Source organism: Ambystoma mexicanum, chromosome 1p (genome assembly GCF_040938575.1).
Source record: "Ambystoma mexicanum isolate Mex_15411 chromosome 1p, UKY_AmexF1_1, whole genome shotgun sequence".
NCBI lineage: Eukaryota > Metazoa > Chordata > Amphibia > Caudata > Ambystomatidae > Ambystoma > Ambystoma mexicanum.
The window spans coordinates 1474413892-1474429854 of NC_090921.1; the positions used below are offsets into that span (position 1 = coordinate 1474413892).

Below are 15963 nucleotides of genomic sequence, written 5' to 3' on the forward strand. Positions count from 1 at the left end.
TCCCACCCACAGCTTTAGATTTACTATGACTAGTTTGCTGTTTTGCTGGAAGCAGCAGTCCATAAATGGTCACAGGTCAGTACTGCTGTGGGAAATGACCAATGAGATGCATTTAACCTTCTTTGTTGCAGTACTACTTAAATGTGATGCAGGCCACAAGTCAGTTTGAAGATAATTGTAATATTCATGAATTTCCTTCAGATCACATGGAGTTTTTCTTTAGGTTGTTGTGAGGATAAGGGTTGTCTGTGTGAATGAGTTAGGCATTTTTTTTCCAAGGGAAGAAAACATCCCCCTACAACTGGCCTCCTGCTTATGTTTGAGTCAGAAACAAAACTCTCAGCTGGCTGTTTAGCTCATTTGGTTAGAGCTTGGTGCTAATAATGGCAAGGTCACGGGTCCCCGTATTGGACTCCTTGTCATTTTGGGAAACATTTCTGCAGAAGCATGAGATTGATGCAGAATTGGCACTCACAGCTTTAGAGTTACTAACACAAGATTGCTGTTTTGTTGGAAGCAGCTGTGCATACATGGTCACGGGTCAGTACTGCTGCGGGACATAACCAATGTTGTTGTGAGGATAAGGGTTGTATTTGTGAATGAGTTAGGCATTTTCTTTCAAGGGAAGAAAACTCCCCCCTGCAACTGGCCTCCCTCCTATGCTCCAGTCAGAAGGCTTACTTTTTCTGACTGAGCATGGTGCTAATCACGCCAAGTTAGCGAATTTGATCCCAGTATTGGCCACTTTGTCAATTTGGGAAATATTTCTGCAGAAGCATGAGATTGATGCAGAATTGGCACTCACAGCTTTAGAGTTACTAACACAAGATTGCTGTTTTGTTGGAAGCAGCTGTGCATACATAGTCACGGGTCAGTACTACTGCGGACATAACCAATGTTGTTGTGAGGATAAGGGTTGTATTTGTGAATGAGTTAGGCATTTTCTTTCAAGGGAAGAAAACTCCCCCTGCAACTGGCCTCCCTCCTATGCTCCAGTCAGAAGGCATACTTTTTCTGACTGAGCATGGTGCTAATCACGCCAAGTTAGCGGATTTGATCCCAGTATTGGCCACTTTGTCAATTTGGGAAATATTTCTGCAGAAGCATGAGATTGATGCAGAATTACCACCCACAGCTTTAGATTTACTATGACTAGTTTGGTGTTTTGTTGGAAGCAGCAGTCCATAAATGGTCACAGGTCAGTACTGCTGTGGGAAATGACCAATGAGATGCATTTAACCTTCTTTGTCCCAGTTCTACTTAAATGTGATGCAGGCTACAAGTCAGTTTGAAGATAATTGTCATATTCATGAATTTCCTTCAGATCACATGTAGTTTTTCTTTAGGTTGTTGTGAGGATAAGGGTTTTATGTGTGAATGACTTAGGCATTTTTTTTCCAAGGGAAGAAAAAATCCCCCTGCAACTGGCCTCCCTCTTATGCTCCAGTCAGAAACAGGACTCTCAGCTGGTCGGTTAGCTCAGTTGGTTAGAGCGTGGTGCTAATAATGCCAAGGTCACGGGTTTGATCCCCGTATTGGCCACTTTGTCATTTTGGGAAATATTTCTGCAGAAGCATGAGATTGATGCAGAATTGGCACTCACAGCTTTAGAGTTACTAACACAAGATTGCTGTTTTGTTGGAAACAGCTGTGCATACATGGTCACGGGTCAGTACTGCTGCGGGACATAACCAATGTTGTTGTGAGGATAAGGGTTGTATTTGTGAATGAGTTAGGCATTTTCTTTCAAGGGAAGAAAAAATCCCCCTGCAACTGGCCTCCCTCTTATGCTCCAGTCAGAAGGCATACTTTTTCTGACTGAGCATGGTGCTAATCACGCCAAGTTAGCGAATCTGATCCCAGTATTGGCCACTTTGTCAATTTGGGAAATATTTCTGCAGAAGCATGAGATTGATGCAGAATTCCCACCCACAGCTTTAGATTTACTATGACTAGTTTGCTGTTTTGTTGGAAGCAGCAGTCCATAAATGGTCACAGGTCAGTACTGCTGTGGGAAATGACCAATGAGATGCATTTAGCCTTCTTTGTCCCAGTTCTACTTAAATGTGATGCAGGCTACAAGTCAGTTTGAAGATAATTGTCATATTCGTGAATTTCCTTCAGATCACATGTAGTTTTTCTTTAGGTTGTTGTGAGGATAAGGGTTTTATGTGTGAATGAGTTAGGCATTTTTTTTCCAAGGGAAGAAAAAATCCCCCTGCAACTGGCCTCCCTCTTATGGTCCAGTCAGAAATATGCCTCTCAGCTGGCTGGTTAGCTCAGTTGGTTAGAGCGTGGTGCTAATAACGCCAAGGTCACGGGTTCGCCGTATTGGCCACTTTGTCATTTTGGGAAATATTTCTGCAGAAGGATGAGATTGATGCAGAATAGGCACTCACAGCTTTAGAGTTACTAACACAAGATTGCTGTTTTGTTGGAAGCAGCTGTGCATACATAGTCACGGGTCAGTACTGCTGCAGACATAACCAATGTTGTTGTGAGGATAAGGGTTGTATTTGTGAATGAGTTAGGCATTTTCTTTCAAGGAAAGAAAACTCCCCCCTGCAACTGGCCTCCCTCCTATGCTCCAGTCAGAAGGATACTTTTTCTGACTGAGCATGGTGCTAATCACGCCAAGTTAGCGAATTTGATCCCAGTATTGGCCACTTTGTCAATTTGGGAAAAATGTCTGCAGAAGCATTAGATTGATGCAGAATTCCCACCCACAGCTTTAGATTTACTATGACAAGTTTGCTGTTTTGTTGGAAGCAGCAGTCCATAAATGGTCACAGGTCAGTACTGCTGTGGGAAATGACCAATGAGATGCATTTAACCTTCTTTGTCGCAGTACTACTTAAATATGATGCAGGCCACAAGTCAGTTTGAAGATAATTGTAATATTCATGAATTTCCTTCAGATCACATGGAGTTTTTCTTTAGGTTGTTGTGAGGATAAGGGTTGTCTGTGTGAATGAGTTAGGCATTTAGGCAGTTGGTTAGAGCATGGTGCAAATAACGCCAAAGTCACGGGTTCGATCCCCGTATTGGCCACTTTGTCATTTTGGGAAATAATTCTGCAGAAGGATGAGATTGATGCAGAATTGGCACTCACAGCTTTAGAGTTACTAACACAAGATTGCTGATTTGTTGGAAGCAGCTGTGCATACATGGTCACGGGTCAGTACTACTGCGGACATAACCAATGTTGTTGTGAGGATAAGGGTTGTATTTGTGAATGAGTTAGGCATTTTCTTTCAAGGGAAGAAAACTCCCCCCTGCAACTGGCCTCCCTCCTATGCTCCAGTCAGAAGGCTTACTTTTTCTGACTGAGCATGGTGCTAATCACGCCAAGTTAGCGAATTTGATCCCAGTATTGGCCACTTTGTCAATTTGGGAAATATTTCTGCAGAAGCATGAGATTGATGCAGAATTGGCACTCACAGCTTTAGAGTTACTAACACAAGATTGCTGTTTTGTTGGAAGCAGCTGTGCATACATAGTCACGGGTCAGTACTACTGCGGACATAACCAATGTTGTTGTGAGGATAAGGGTTGTATTTGTGAATGAGTTAGGCATTTTCTTTCAAGGGAAGAAAACTCCCCCCTGCAACTGGCCTCCCTCCTATGCTCCAGTCAGAAGGCATACTTTTTCTGACTGAGCATAGTGCTAATCACGCCAAGTTAGTGAAATTGATCCCAGTATTGTCCACTTTGTCAATTTGGGAATTATTTCTGCAGAAGCATGAGATTGATGCAGAATTCCCACCCACAGCTTTAGATTTACTATGACAAGTTTGCTGTTTTGTTGGAAGCAGCAGTCCATAAATGGTCACAGGTCAGTACTGCTGTGGGAAATGACCAATGAGATGCATTTAACCTTCTTTGTCCCAGTTCTACTTAAATGTGATGCAGGCTACAAGTCAGTTTGAAGATAATTGTCATATTCATGAATTTCCTTCAGATCACATGTAGTTTTTCTTTAGGTTGTTGTGAGGATAAGGGTTTTATGTGTGAATGAGTTAGGCATTTTTTTCCAAGGGAAAGAGACTCTCAGCTGGCTGGTTAGCTCAGTTGGTTAGAGCGTGGTGCTAATAACGCCAAGGTCACGGGTTGGATCCCCGTATTGGCCACTTTGTCATTTTGGGAAATATTTCTGCAGAAGGATGAGATTGATGCAGAATTGGCACTCACAGCTTTAGAGTTACTAACACAAGATTGCTGTTTTGTTGGAAGCAGCTGTGCATACATAGTCACGGGTCAGTACTGCTGCGGACATAACCAATGTTGTTGTGAGGATAAGGGTTGTATTTGTGAATGAGTTAGGCATTTTCTTTCAAGGGAAGAAAACTCCCCCCTGCAACTGGTCTCCCTCCTATGCTCCAGTCAGAAGGCATACTTTTTCTGACTGAGCATGGTGCTAATCACGCCAAGTTAGCGAATTTGATCCCAGTATTGGCCACTTTGTCAATTTGGGAAATATTTCTGCAGAAGCATGAGATTGATGCAGAATTCCCACCCACAGCTTTAGATTTACTATGACTAGTTTGCTGTTTTGTTGGAAGCAGCAGTCCATAAATGGTCACAGGTCAGTACTGCTCTGGGAAATGACCAATGAGATGCATTTAACCTTCTTTGTCCCAGTTCTACTTAAATGTGATGCAGGCTACAAGTCAGTTTGAAGATAATTGTCATATTCATGAATTTCCTTCAGATCACATGTAGTTTTTCTTTAGGTTGTTGTGAGGATAAGGGTTTTATGTGTGAATGAGTTAGGCATTTTTTTTCCAAGGGAAAAAGACTTTCAGCTGGCCGGTTAGCTCAGTTGGTTAGAGCGTGGTGCTAATAACGCCAAGGTCATGGGTTCGATCCCTGTATTGGCCACTTTGTCATTTTGGGAAATATTTCTGCAGAAGCATGAGATTGATGCAGAATTGGCACTCACAGCTTTAGAGTTACTAACACAAGTTTGCTGTTTTGTTGGAAGCAGCTGTGCATACATGGTCACGGGTCAGTACTGCTGCGGGACATAACCAATGTTGTTGTGAGGATAAGGGTTGTATTTGTGAATGAGTTAGGCATTTTCTTTCAAGGGAAGAAAACTCCCCCCTGCAACTGGCCTCCCTCCTATGCTCCAGTCAGAAGGCATACTTTTTCTGACTGAGCATGGTGCTAATCACGCCAAGTTAGCGAATTTGATCCCAGTATTGGCCACTTTGTCAATTTGGGAAATATTTCTGCAGAAGCATGAGATTGATGCAGAATTCCCACCCACAGCTTTAGATTTACTATGACTAGTTTGCTGTTTTGTTGGAAGCAGCAGTCCATAAATGGTCACAGGTCAGTACTGCTGTGGGAAATGACCAATGAGATGCATTTAACCTTCTTTGTCCCAGTTCTACTTAAATGTGATGCAGGCTACAAGTCAGTTTGAAGATAATTGTCATATTCATGAATTTCCTTCAGATCACATGTAGTTTTTCCTTAGGTTGTTGTGAGGATAAGGGTTTTATGTGTGAATGAGTTAGGCATTTTTTTTCCAAGGGAAGAAAAAATCCCCCTGCAACTGGCATCCCTCTTATGGTCCAGTCAGAAATATGCCTCTCAGCTGGCTGGTTAGCTCAGTTGGTTAGAGCTTGGTGCTAATAACGCCAAGGTCACGGGTTCGATCCCCGTATTGGCCACTTTGTCATTTTGGGAAATATTTCTGCAGAAGGATGAGATTGATGCAGAATTGGCACTCACAGCTTTAGAGTTACTAACACAAGATTGCTGTTTTGTTGGAAGCAGCTGTGCATACATAGTCACGGGTCAGTACTGCTGCGGACATAACCAATGTTGTTGTGAGGATAAGGGTTGTATTTGTGAATGAGTTAGGCATTTTCTTTCAAGGAAAGAAAACTCCCCCCTGCAACTGGCCTCCCTCCTATGCTCCAGTCAGAAGCATACTTTTTATGACTGAGCATGGTGCTAATCACGCCAAGTTAGCGAATTTGATCCCAGTATTGGCCACTTTGTCAATTTGGGAAAAATGTCTGCAGAAGCATTAGATTGATGCAGAATTCCCACCCACAGCTTTAGATTTACTATGACAAGTTTGCTGTTTTGTTGGAAGCAGCAGTCCATAAATGGTCACAGGTCAGTACTGCTGTGGGAAATGACCAATGAGATGCATTTAACCTTCTTTGTCGCAGTACTACTTAAATGTGATGCAGGCCACAAGTCAGTTTGAAGATAATTGTAATATTCATGAATTTCCTTCAGATCACATGGAGTTTTTCTTTAGGTTGTTGTGAGGATAAGGGTAGTCTGTGTGAATGAGTTAGGCATTTCCAAGGGAAGAAAACATCCCCCTACAACTGGCCTCCTGCTTATGCTTGAGTCAGAAACAAAACGCTCATCTGGCTGTTTAGCTCATTTGGTTAGAGCGTGCTGCTTATAATGGCAAGGTCACGGGTCCCCGTATTGGCCTCCTTGTCATTTTGGGAAATATTTCTGCAGAAGCATGAGATTGATGCAGAATTGGCACTCACAGCTTTAGAGTTACTAACACAAGATTGCTGTTTTGTTGGAAGCAGCTGTGCATACATGGTCACGGGTCAGTACTGCTGCGGGACATAACCAATGTTGTTGTGAGGATAAGGGTTGTATTTGTGAATGAGTTAGGCATTTTCTTTCAAGGGAAGAAAACTCCCCCCTGCAACTGGCCTCCCTCCTATGCTCCAGTCAGAAGGCATACTTTTTCTGACTGAGTATGGTGCTAATCACGCCAAGTTAGCGGATTTGATCCCAGTATTGGCCACTTTGTCAATTTGGGAAATATTTCTGCAGAAGCATGAGATTGATGCAGAATTCCCACCCACAGCTTTAGATTTACTATGACTAGTTTGCTGTTTTGTTGGAAGCAGCAGTCCATAAATGGTCACAGGTCAGTACTGCTGTGGGAAATGACCAATGAGATGCATTTAACCTTCTTTGTCCCAGTTCTACTTAAATGTGATGCAGGCTACAAGTCAGTTTGAAGATAATTGTCATATTCATGAATTTCCTTCAGATCACATGTAGTTTTTCTTTAGGTTGTTGTGAGGATAAGGGTTTTATGTGTGAATGAGTTAGGCATTTTTTTTCCAAGGGAAAAAGACTCTCAGCTGGCCGGTTAGCTCAGTTGGTTAGAGCGTGGTGCTAATAACGCCAAGGTCACGGTTTCGATCCCCGTATTGGCCACTTTGTCATTTTGGGAAATATTTCTGCAGAAGCATGAGATTGATGCAGAATTGGCACTCACAGCTTTAGAGTTACTAACACAAGATTGCTGTTTTGTTGGTAGCAGCTGTGCATACATGGTCACGGGTCAGTACTGCTGCGGGACATAACCAATGTTGTTGTGAGGATAAGGGTTGTATTTGTGAATGAGTTAGGCATTTTCTTTCAAGGGAAGAAAACTACCCCCTGCAACTGGCCTCCCTCCTATGCTCCAGTCAGAAGGCATACTTTTTCTGACTGAGCATGGTGCTAATCACGCCAAGTTAGCGAATTTGATCCCAGCATTGGCCACTTTGTCAATTTGGGAAATATTTCTGCAGAAGCATGGGATTGATGCAGAATTCCCACCCGCAGCTTTAGATTTACTATGACTAGTTTGCTGTTTTGTTGGAAGCAGCAGTCCATAAATGGTCACAGGTCAGTACTGCTGTGGGAAATGACCAATGAGATGCATTTAACCTTCTTTGTCCCAGTTCTACTTAAATGTGATGCAGGCTACAAGTCAGTTTGAAGATAATTGTCATATTCATGAATTTCCTTCAGATCACATGTAGTTTTTCCTTAGGTTGTTGTGAGGATAAGGGTTTTATGTGTGAATGAGTTAGGCATTTTTTTTCCAAGGGAAGAAAAAATCCCCCTGCAACTGGCCTCCCTCTTATGGTCCAGTCAGAAATATGCCTCTCAGCTGGCTGGTTAGCTCAGTTGGTTAGAGCTTGGTGCTAATAACGCCAAGGTCACGGGTTCGATCCCCGTATTGGCCACTTTGTCATTTTGGGAAATATTTCTGCAGAAGGATGAGATTGATGCAGAATTGGCACTCACAGCTTTAGAGTTACTAACACAAGATTGCTGTTTTGTTGGAAGCAGCTGTGCATACATAGTCACGGGTCAGTACTGCTGCGGACATAACCAATGTTGTTGTGAGGATAAGGGTTGTATTTGTGAATGAGTTAGGCATTTTCTTTAAAGGAAAGAAAACTCCCCCCTGCAACTGGCCTCCCTCCTATGCTCCAGTCAGAAGCATACTTTTTCTGACTGAGCATGGTGCTAATCACGCCAAGTTAGCGAATTTGATCCCAGTATTGGCCACTTTGTCAATTTGGGAAAAATGTCTGCAGAAGCATTAGATTGATGCAGAATTCCCACCCACAGCTTTAGATTTACTATGACAAGTTTGCTGTTTTGTTGGAAGCAGCAGTCCATAAATGGTCACAGGTCAGTACTGCTGTGGGAAATGACCAATGAGATGCATTTAACCTTCTTTGTCGCAGTACTACTTAAATGTGATGCAGGCCACAAGTCAGTTTGAAGATAATTGTAATATTCATGAATTTCCTTCAGATCACATGGAGTTTTTCTTTAGGTTGTTGTGAGGATAAAGGTTGTCTGTGTGAATGAGTTAGGCATTTCCAAGGGAAGAAAACATCCCCCTACAACTGGCCTCCTGCTTATGCTTGAGTCAGAAACAAAACGCTCAGCTGGCTGTTTAGCTCATTTGTTTAGAGCGTGCTGCTAATAATGGCAAGGTCACGGGTCCCCGTATTGGCCTCCTTGTCATTTTGGGAAATATTTCTGCAGAAGCATGAGATTGATGCAGAATTGGCACTCACAGCTTTAGAGTTACTAACACAAGATTGCTGTTTTGTTGGAAGCAGCTGTGCATACATAGTCACGGGTCAGTACTGCTGCGGGACTTCCAATGAGATGCATTTAACCTTCTTTGTCCCAGTTCTACTTAAATGTGATGCAGGCTACAAGTCAGTTTGAAGATAATTGTCATATTCATGAATTTCCTTCAGATCACATGTAGTTTTTCTTTAGGTTGTTGTGAGGATAAGGGTTTTATGTGTGAATGAGTTAGGCATTTTTTTCCAAGGGAAAACAACTCTCAGCTGGCCGGTTAGCTCAGTTGGTTAGAGCGTGGTGCTAATAACGCCAAGGTCACGGGTTCGATCCCCGTATTGGCCACTTTGTCATTTTGGGAAATATTTCTGCAGAAGCATGAGATTGATGCAGAATTGGCACTCACAGCTTTAGAGTTACTAACACAAGATTGCTGTTTTGTTGGTAGCAGCTGTGCATACATGGTCACGGGTCAGTACTGCTGCGGGACATAACCCATGTTGTTGTGAGGATAAGGGTTGTATTTGTGAATGAGTTAGGCATTTTCTTTCAAGGGAAGAAAACTACCCCCTGCAACTGGCCTCCCTCCTATGCTCCAGTCAGAAGGCATACTTTTTCTGACTGAGCATGGTGCTAATCACGCCAAGTAAGCGAATTTGATCCCAGTATTGGCCACTTTGTCAATTTGGGAAATATTTCTGCAGAAGCATGAGATTGATGCAGAATTCCCACCCACAGCTTTAGATTTACTATGACTAGTTTGCTGTTTTGCTGGAAGCAGCAGTCCATAAATGGTCACAGGTCAGTACTGCTGTGGGAAATGACCAATGAGATGCATTTAACCTTCTTTGTCCCAGTTCTACTTAAATGTGATGCAGGCTACAAGTCAGTTTGAAGATAATTGTCATATTCATGAATTTCCTTCAGATCACATGTAGTTTTTCTTTAGGTTGTTGTGAGGATAAGGGTTTTATGTGTGAATGAGTTAGGCATTTTTTTTCCAAGGGAAAAAGACTCTCAGCTGGCCGGTTAGCTCAGTTGGTTAGAGCGTGGTGCTAATAACGCCAAGGTCACGGGTTCGATCCCCGTATTGGCCACTTTGTCATTTTGGGAAATATTTCTGCAGAAGCATGAGATTGATGCAGAATTGGCACTCACAGCTTTAGAGTTACTAACACAAGATTGCTGTTTTGTTGGTAGCAGCTGTGCATACATGGTCACGGGTCAGTACTGCTGCGGGACATAACCAATGTTGTTGTGAGGATAAGGGTTGTATTTGTGAATGAGTTAGGCATTTTCTTTCAAGGGAAGAAAACTACCCCCTGCAACTGGCCTCCCTCCTATGCTCCAGTCAGAAGGCATACTTTTTCTGACTGAGCATGGTGCTAATCACGCCAAGTTAGCGAATTTGATCCCAGCATTGGCCACTTTGTCAATTTGGGAAATATTTCTGCAGAAGCATGAGATTGATGCAGAATTCCCACCCACAGCTTTAGATTTACTATGACTAGTTTGCTGTTTTGTTTCAAGCAGCAGTCCATAAATGGTCACGGGTCAGTACTGCTGCGGCACTTCCAATGAGATGCATTTAACCTTCTTTGTCCCAGTTCTACTTAAATGTGATGCAGGCCACAAGTCAGTTTGAAGATAATTGTAATATTCATGAATTTCCTTCAGATCACATGTAGTTTTTCTTTAGGTTGTTGTGAGGATAAGGGTTGTATGTGTGAATGAGTTAGGCATTTTTTTTCCAAGGTTAGAAAAAATCCCCCTGCAACTGGCCTTCCTCCTATGCTCCAGTCAGAAGGCATACTTTTTCTGACTGAGCATGGTGCTAATCACGCCAAGTTAGCGAATTTGATCCCAGTATTGGCCACTTTGTCAATTTGGGAAATATTTCTGCAGAAGCATGAGATTGATGCAGAATTCCCACCCACAGCTTTAGATTTACTATGACTAGTTTGCTGTTTTGTTTCAAGCAGCAGTCCATAAATGGTCACGGGTCAGTACTGCTGCGGGACTTCCAATGATATGCATTTAACCTTCTTTGTCCCAGTTCTACTTAAATGTGATGCAGTCTACAAGTCAGTTTGAAGATAATTGTCATATTCATGAATTTCCTTTAGATCACATGTAGTTTTTCTTTAGGTTGTTGTGAGGATAAGGGTTTTATGTGTGAATGAGTTAGGCATTTTTTTGCCAAGGGAAGAAAAAATCCCCCTGCAACTGGCCTCCCTCTTATGCTCCAGTCAGAAACAGGACTCTCAGCTGGCCGGTTAGCTCAGTTGGTTAGAGCGTGGTGCTAATAACGCCAAGGTTACGGGTTTGATCCCCGTATTGGCCACTTTGTCATTTTGGGAAATATTTCTGCAGAAGCATGAGATTGATGCAGAATTGGCACTCACAGCTTTAGAGTTACTAATGACCAATGAGATGCTTTTAACCTTCTTTGTCCCAGTTCTACTTAAATGTGATGCAGGCTACAAGTCAGTTTGAAGATAATTGTCATATTCGTGAATTTCCTTCAGATCACATGTAGTTTTTCTTTAGGTTGTTGTGAGGATAAGGGTTTTATGTGTGAATGAGTTAGGCATTTTTTTTCCAAGGGAAGAAAAAGTCCCCCTGCAACTGGCCTCCCTCTTATGCTCCACTCAGAAATATGCGTCTCAGCTGGCCGGTTAGCTCAGTTGGTTAGAGCCTGGTGCTAATAACGCCAAGGTCACGGGTTCGATCCCCGTATTGGCGACTTTGTCATTTTGGGAAATATTTCTGCAGAAGGATGAGATTGATGCAGAATTGGCACTCACAGCTTTAGAGTTACTAACACAAGATTGCTGTTTTGTTGGAAGCAGCTGTGCATACATAGTCACGGGTCAGTACTGCTGCGGACATAACTAATGTTGTTGTGAGGATAAGGGTTGTATTTGTGAATGAGTTAGGCATTTTCTTTCAAGGGAAGAAAACTCCCCCCTGCAACTGGCCTCCCTCCTATGCTCCAGTCAGAAGGCATACTTTTTCTGACTGAGCATGGTGCTAATCACGCCAAGTTAGCGAATTTGATCCCAGTATTGGCCACTTTGTCAATTTGGGAAATATTTCTGCAGAAGCATGAGATTGATACAGAATTCCCACCCACAGCTTTAGATTTACTATGACTAGTTTCCTGTTTTGTTGGAAGCAGCAGTCCATAAATGGTCACAGGTCAGTACTGCTGTGGGAAATGACCAATGAGATGCATTTAACCTTCTTTGTCCCAGTTCTACTTAAATGTGATGCAGGCTACAAGTCAGTTTGAAGATAATTGTCATATTCGTGAATTTCCTTCAGATCACATGTAGTTTTTCTTTAGGTTGTTGTGAGGATAAGGGTTTTATGTGTGAATGAGTTAGGCATTTTTTTTTCCAAGGGAAGAAAAAGTCCCCCTGCAACTGGCCTCCCTCTTATGCTCCACTCAGAAATATGCCTCTCAGCTGGCCGGTTAGCTCAGTTGGTTAGAGCATGGTGCTAATAACGCCAAGGTCACGTGTTTCGATCCCCGTATTGGCCACTTTGTCATTTTGGGAAATATTTCTGCAGAAGGATGAGATTGATGCAGAATTGGCACTCACAGCTTTAGAGTTACTAACACAAGATTGCTGTTTTGTTGGAAGCAGCTGTGCATACATAGTCACGGGTCAGTACTGCTGCGGACATAACCAATGTTGTTGTGAGGATAAGGGTTGTATTTGTGAATGAGTTAGGCATTTTCTTTCAAGGGAAGAAAACTCCCCCCTGCAACTGGCCTCCCTCCTATGCTCCAGTCAGAAGGCTTACTTTTTCTGACTGAGCATGGTGCTAATCACGCCAAGTTAGCGAATTTGATCCCAGTATTGGCCACTTTGTCAATTTGGGAAATATTTCTGCAGAAGGATGAGATTGATGCAGAATTGGCACTCACAGCTTTAGAGCTACTAACACAAGATTGCTGTTTTGTTGGAAGCAGCTGTGCATACATAGTCACGGGTCAGTACTGCTGCGGGACTTCCAATGAGATGCATTTAACCTTCTTTGTCCCAGTTCTACTTAAATGTGATGCAGGCTACAAGTCAGTTTGAAGATAATTGTCATATTCATGAATTTCCTTCAGATCACATGTAGTTTTTCTTTAGGTTGTTGTGAGGATAAGGGTTTTATGTGTGAATGAGTTAGGCATTTTTTTCCAAGGGAAAACAACTCTCAGCTGGCCGGTTAGCTCAGTTGGTTAGAGCGTGGTGCTAATAACGCCAAGGTCACGGGTTCGATCCCCGTATTGGCCACTTTGTCATTTTGGGAAATATTTCTGCAGAAGCATGAGATTGATGCAGAATTGGCACTCACAGCTTTAGAGTTACTAACACAAGATTGCTGTTTTGTTGGTAGCAGCTGTGCATACATGGTCACGGGTCAGTACTGCTGCGGGACATAACCCATGTTGTTGTGAGGATAAGGGTTGTATTTGTGAATGAGTTAGGCATTTTCTTTCAAGGGAAGAAAACTACCCCCTGCAACTGGCCTCCCTCCTATGCTCCAGTCAGAAGGCATACTTTTTCTGACTGAGCATGGTGCTAATCACGCCAAGTAAGCGAATTTGATCCCAGTATTGGCCACTTTGTCAATTTGGGAAATATTTCTGCAGAAGCATGAGATTGATGCAGAATTCCCACCCACAGCTTTAGATTTACTATGACTAGTTTGCTGTTTTGTTGGAAGCAGCAGTCGATAAATAGTCACAGGTCAGTACTGCTGTGGGAAATGACCAATGAGATGCATTTAACCTTCTTTGTCCCAGTTCTACTTAAATGTGATGCAGGCTACAAGTCAGTTTGAAGATAATTGTCATATTCGTGAATTTCCTTCAGATCACATGTAGTTTTTCTTTAGGTTGTTGTGAGGATAAGGGTTTTATGTGTGAATGAGTTAGGCATTTTTTTTCCAAGGGAAGAAAAAATCCCCCTGCAACTGGCCTCCCTCTTATGCTCCAGTTAGAAATATGCGTCTCAGCTGGCCGGTTAGCTCAGTTGGTTAGAGCGTGGTGCTAATAACGCCAAGGTCACGGGTTCGATCCCCGTATTGGCCACTTTGTCATTTTGGGAAATATTTCTGCAGAAGCATGAGATTGATGCAGAATTGGCACTCACAGCTTTAGAGTTACTAACACAAGATTGCTATTTTGTTGGAAGCAGCTGTGCATACATGGTCACGGGTCAGTACTGCTGTGGGACATAACCAATGTTGTTGTGAGGATAAGGGTTGTATTTGTGAATGAGTTAGGCATTTTCTTTCAAGGGAGGAAAGCTCCCCCCTGCAACTGGCCTCCCTCCTATGCTCCAGTCAGAAGGCATACTTTTTCTGACTGAGCATGGTGCTAATCACGCTAAGTTAGCGAATTTGATCCCAGTATTGGCCACTTTGTCAATTTGGGAAATATTTCTGCAGAAGCATGAGATTGATGCAGAATTCCCACCCACAGCTTTAGATTTACCATGACTAGTTTCCTGTTTTGTTGGAAGCAGCAGTCCATAAATGGTCACAGGTCAGTACAGCTGTGGGAAATGACCAATGAGATGCATTTAACCTTCTTTGTACCAGTTCTACTTAAATGTGATGCAGGCTACAAGTCAGTTTGAAGATAATTGTCATATTCATGAATTTCCTTCAGATCACATGTAGTTTTTCTTTAGGTTGTTGTGAGGATAAGGGTTTTATGTGTGAATGACTTAGGCATTTTTTTTCCAAGGGAAGAAAAAAATCCCCCTGCAACTGGCCTCCCTCTTATGCTCCAGTCAGAAACTGGACTTTCAGCTGATCGGTTAGCTCAGTTGGTTAGAGCGTGGTGCTAATAACGCCAAGGTCACGGGTTGGATCCCCGTATTGGCCACTTTGTCATTTTGGGAAATATTTCTGCAGAAGGATGAGATTGATGCAGAATTGGCACTCACAGCTTTAGAGTTACTAACACAAGATTGCTGTTTTGTTGGAAGCAGCTGTGCATACATAGTCACGGGTCAGTACTACTGCGGACATAACCAATGTTGTTGTGAGGATAAGGGTTGTATTTGTGAATGAGTTAGGCATTTTCTTTCAAGGGAAGAAAACTCCCCCCTGCAACTGGCCTCCCTCCTATGCTCCAGTCAGAAGGCATACTTTCTCTGACTGATCATGGTGCTAATCACGCCAAGTTAGCGAATTTGATCCCAGTACTGGCCACTTTGTCAATTTGGGAAATATTTCTGCAGAAGCATGAGATTGATGCAGAATTCCCACCCACAGCTTTAGATTTACTATGACTAGTTTGCTGTTTTGTTGGAAGCAGCAGTCCATAAATGGTCACAGGTCAGTACTGCTGTGGGAAATGACCAATGAGATGCATTTAACCTTCTTTGTCCCAGTTCTACTTAAATGTGATGCAGGCTACAAGTCAGTTTGAAGATAATTGTCATATTCGTGAATTTCCTTCAGATCACATGTAGTTTTTCTTTAGGTTGTTGTGAGGATAAGGGTTTTATGTGTGAATGAGTTAGGCATTTTTTTTCCAAGGAAAGAAAAAATCCCCCTGCAACTGGCCTCCCTCTTATGGTCCAGTCAGAAATATGCCTCTCAGCTGGCTGGTTAGCTCAGTTGGTTAGAGCGTGGTGCTAATAACACCAAGGTCACGGGTTCGATCCCCGTATTGGCCACTTTGTCATTTTGGGAAATATTTCTGCAGAAGCATGAGATTGATGCAGAATTGGCACTCACAGCTTTAGAGTTACTAACACAAGATTGCTGTTTTGTTGGAAGCAGCTGTGCATACATAGTCACGGGTCAGTACTGCTGCGGACATAAACAATGTTGTGAGGATAAGGGTTGTATTTGTGAATGAGTTAGGCATTTTCTTTCAAGGAAAGAAAACTCCCCCCTGCAACTAGCCTCCCTCCTATGCTCCAGTCAGAAGCATACTTTTTCTGACTGAGCATGGTGCTAATCACGCCAAGTTAGCGAATTTGATCCCAGTATTGGCCACTTTGTCAATTTGGGAAAAATGTCTGCAGAAGCATTAGATTGATGCAGAATTCCCACCCA

The 15963-nt window shown here is 42.7% G+C and overlaps 11 non-coding genes across 11 annotated transcripts; all 11 read left to right on the forward strand.

The window, feature by feature from the left end:
- Positions 1-4056: 4056 nt before the first annotated feature.
- TRNAI-AAU (transfer RNA isoleucine (anticodon AAU)) lies at positions 4057-4130 on the forward strand. Its single transcript has one exon. It is a non-coding gene; the product is annotated as a tRNA-Ile (tRNA).
- A 677-nt stretch (positions 4131-4807) lies between these two features.
- On the forward strand, positions 4808-4881 carry TRNAI-AAU (transfer RNA isoleucine (anticodon AAU)). The gene has a single exon. It is a non-coding gene; the product is annotated as a tRNA-Ile (tRNA).
- Positions 4882-5607: 726 nt separating this feature from the next.
- On the forward strand, positions 5608-5681 carry TRNAI-AAU (transfer RNA isoleucine (anticodon AAU)). Its single transcript has one exon. It is a non-coding gene; the product is annotated as a tRNA-Ile (tRNA).
- Positions 5682-7147: 1466 nt separating this feature from the next.
- On the forward strand, positions 7148-7221 carry TRNAI-AAU (transfer RNA isoleucine (anticodon AAU)). The gene has a single exon. It is a non-coding gene; the product is annotated as a tRNA-Ile (tRNA).
- Positions 7222-7947: 726 nt separating this feature from the next.
- TRNAI-AAU (transfer RNA isoleucine (anticodon AAU)) lies at positions 7948-8021 on the forward strand. The gene has a single exon. It is a non-coding gene; the product is annotated as a tRNA-Ile (tRNA).
- Positions 8022-9154: 1133 nt separating this feature from the next.
- TRNAI-AAU (transfer RNA isoleucine (anticodon AAU)) lies at positions 9155-9228 on the forward strand. Its single transcript has one exon. It is a non-coding gene; the product is annotated as a tRNA-Ile (tRNA).
- Positions 9229-9906: 678 nt separating this feature from the next.
- On the forward strand, positions 9907-9980 carry TRNAI-AAU (transfer RNA isoleucine (anticodon AAU)). The gene has a single exon. It is a non-coding gene; the product is annotated as a tRNA-Ile (tRNA).
- A 1173-nt stretch (positions 9981-11153) lies between these two features.
- On the forward strand, positions 11154-11227 carry TRNAI-AAU (transfer RNA isoleucine (anticodon AAU)). Its single transcript has one exon. It is a non-coding gene; the product is annotated as a tRNA-Ile (tRNA).
- Positions 11228-13104: 1877 nt separating this feature from the next.
- Positions 13105-13178, forward strand: TRNAI-AAU (transfer RNA isoleucine (anticodon AAU)). Its single transcript has one exon. It is a non-coding gene; the product is annotated as a tRNA-Ile (tRNA).
- A 726-nt stretch (positions 13179-13904) lies between these two features.
- On the forward strand, positions 13905-13978 carry TRNAI-AAU (transfer RNA isoleucine (anticodon AAU)). Its single transcript has one exon. It is a non-coding gene; the product is annotated as a tRNA-Ile (tRNA).
- Positions 13979-15504: 1526 nt separating this feature from the next.
- Positions 15505-15578, forward strand: TRNAI-AAU (transfer RNA isoleucine (anticodon AAU)). The gene has a single exon. It is a non-coding gene; the product is annotated as a tRNA-Ile (tRNA).
- Positions 15579-15963: the final 385 nt, after the last annotated feature.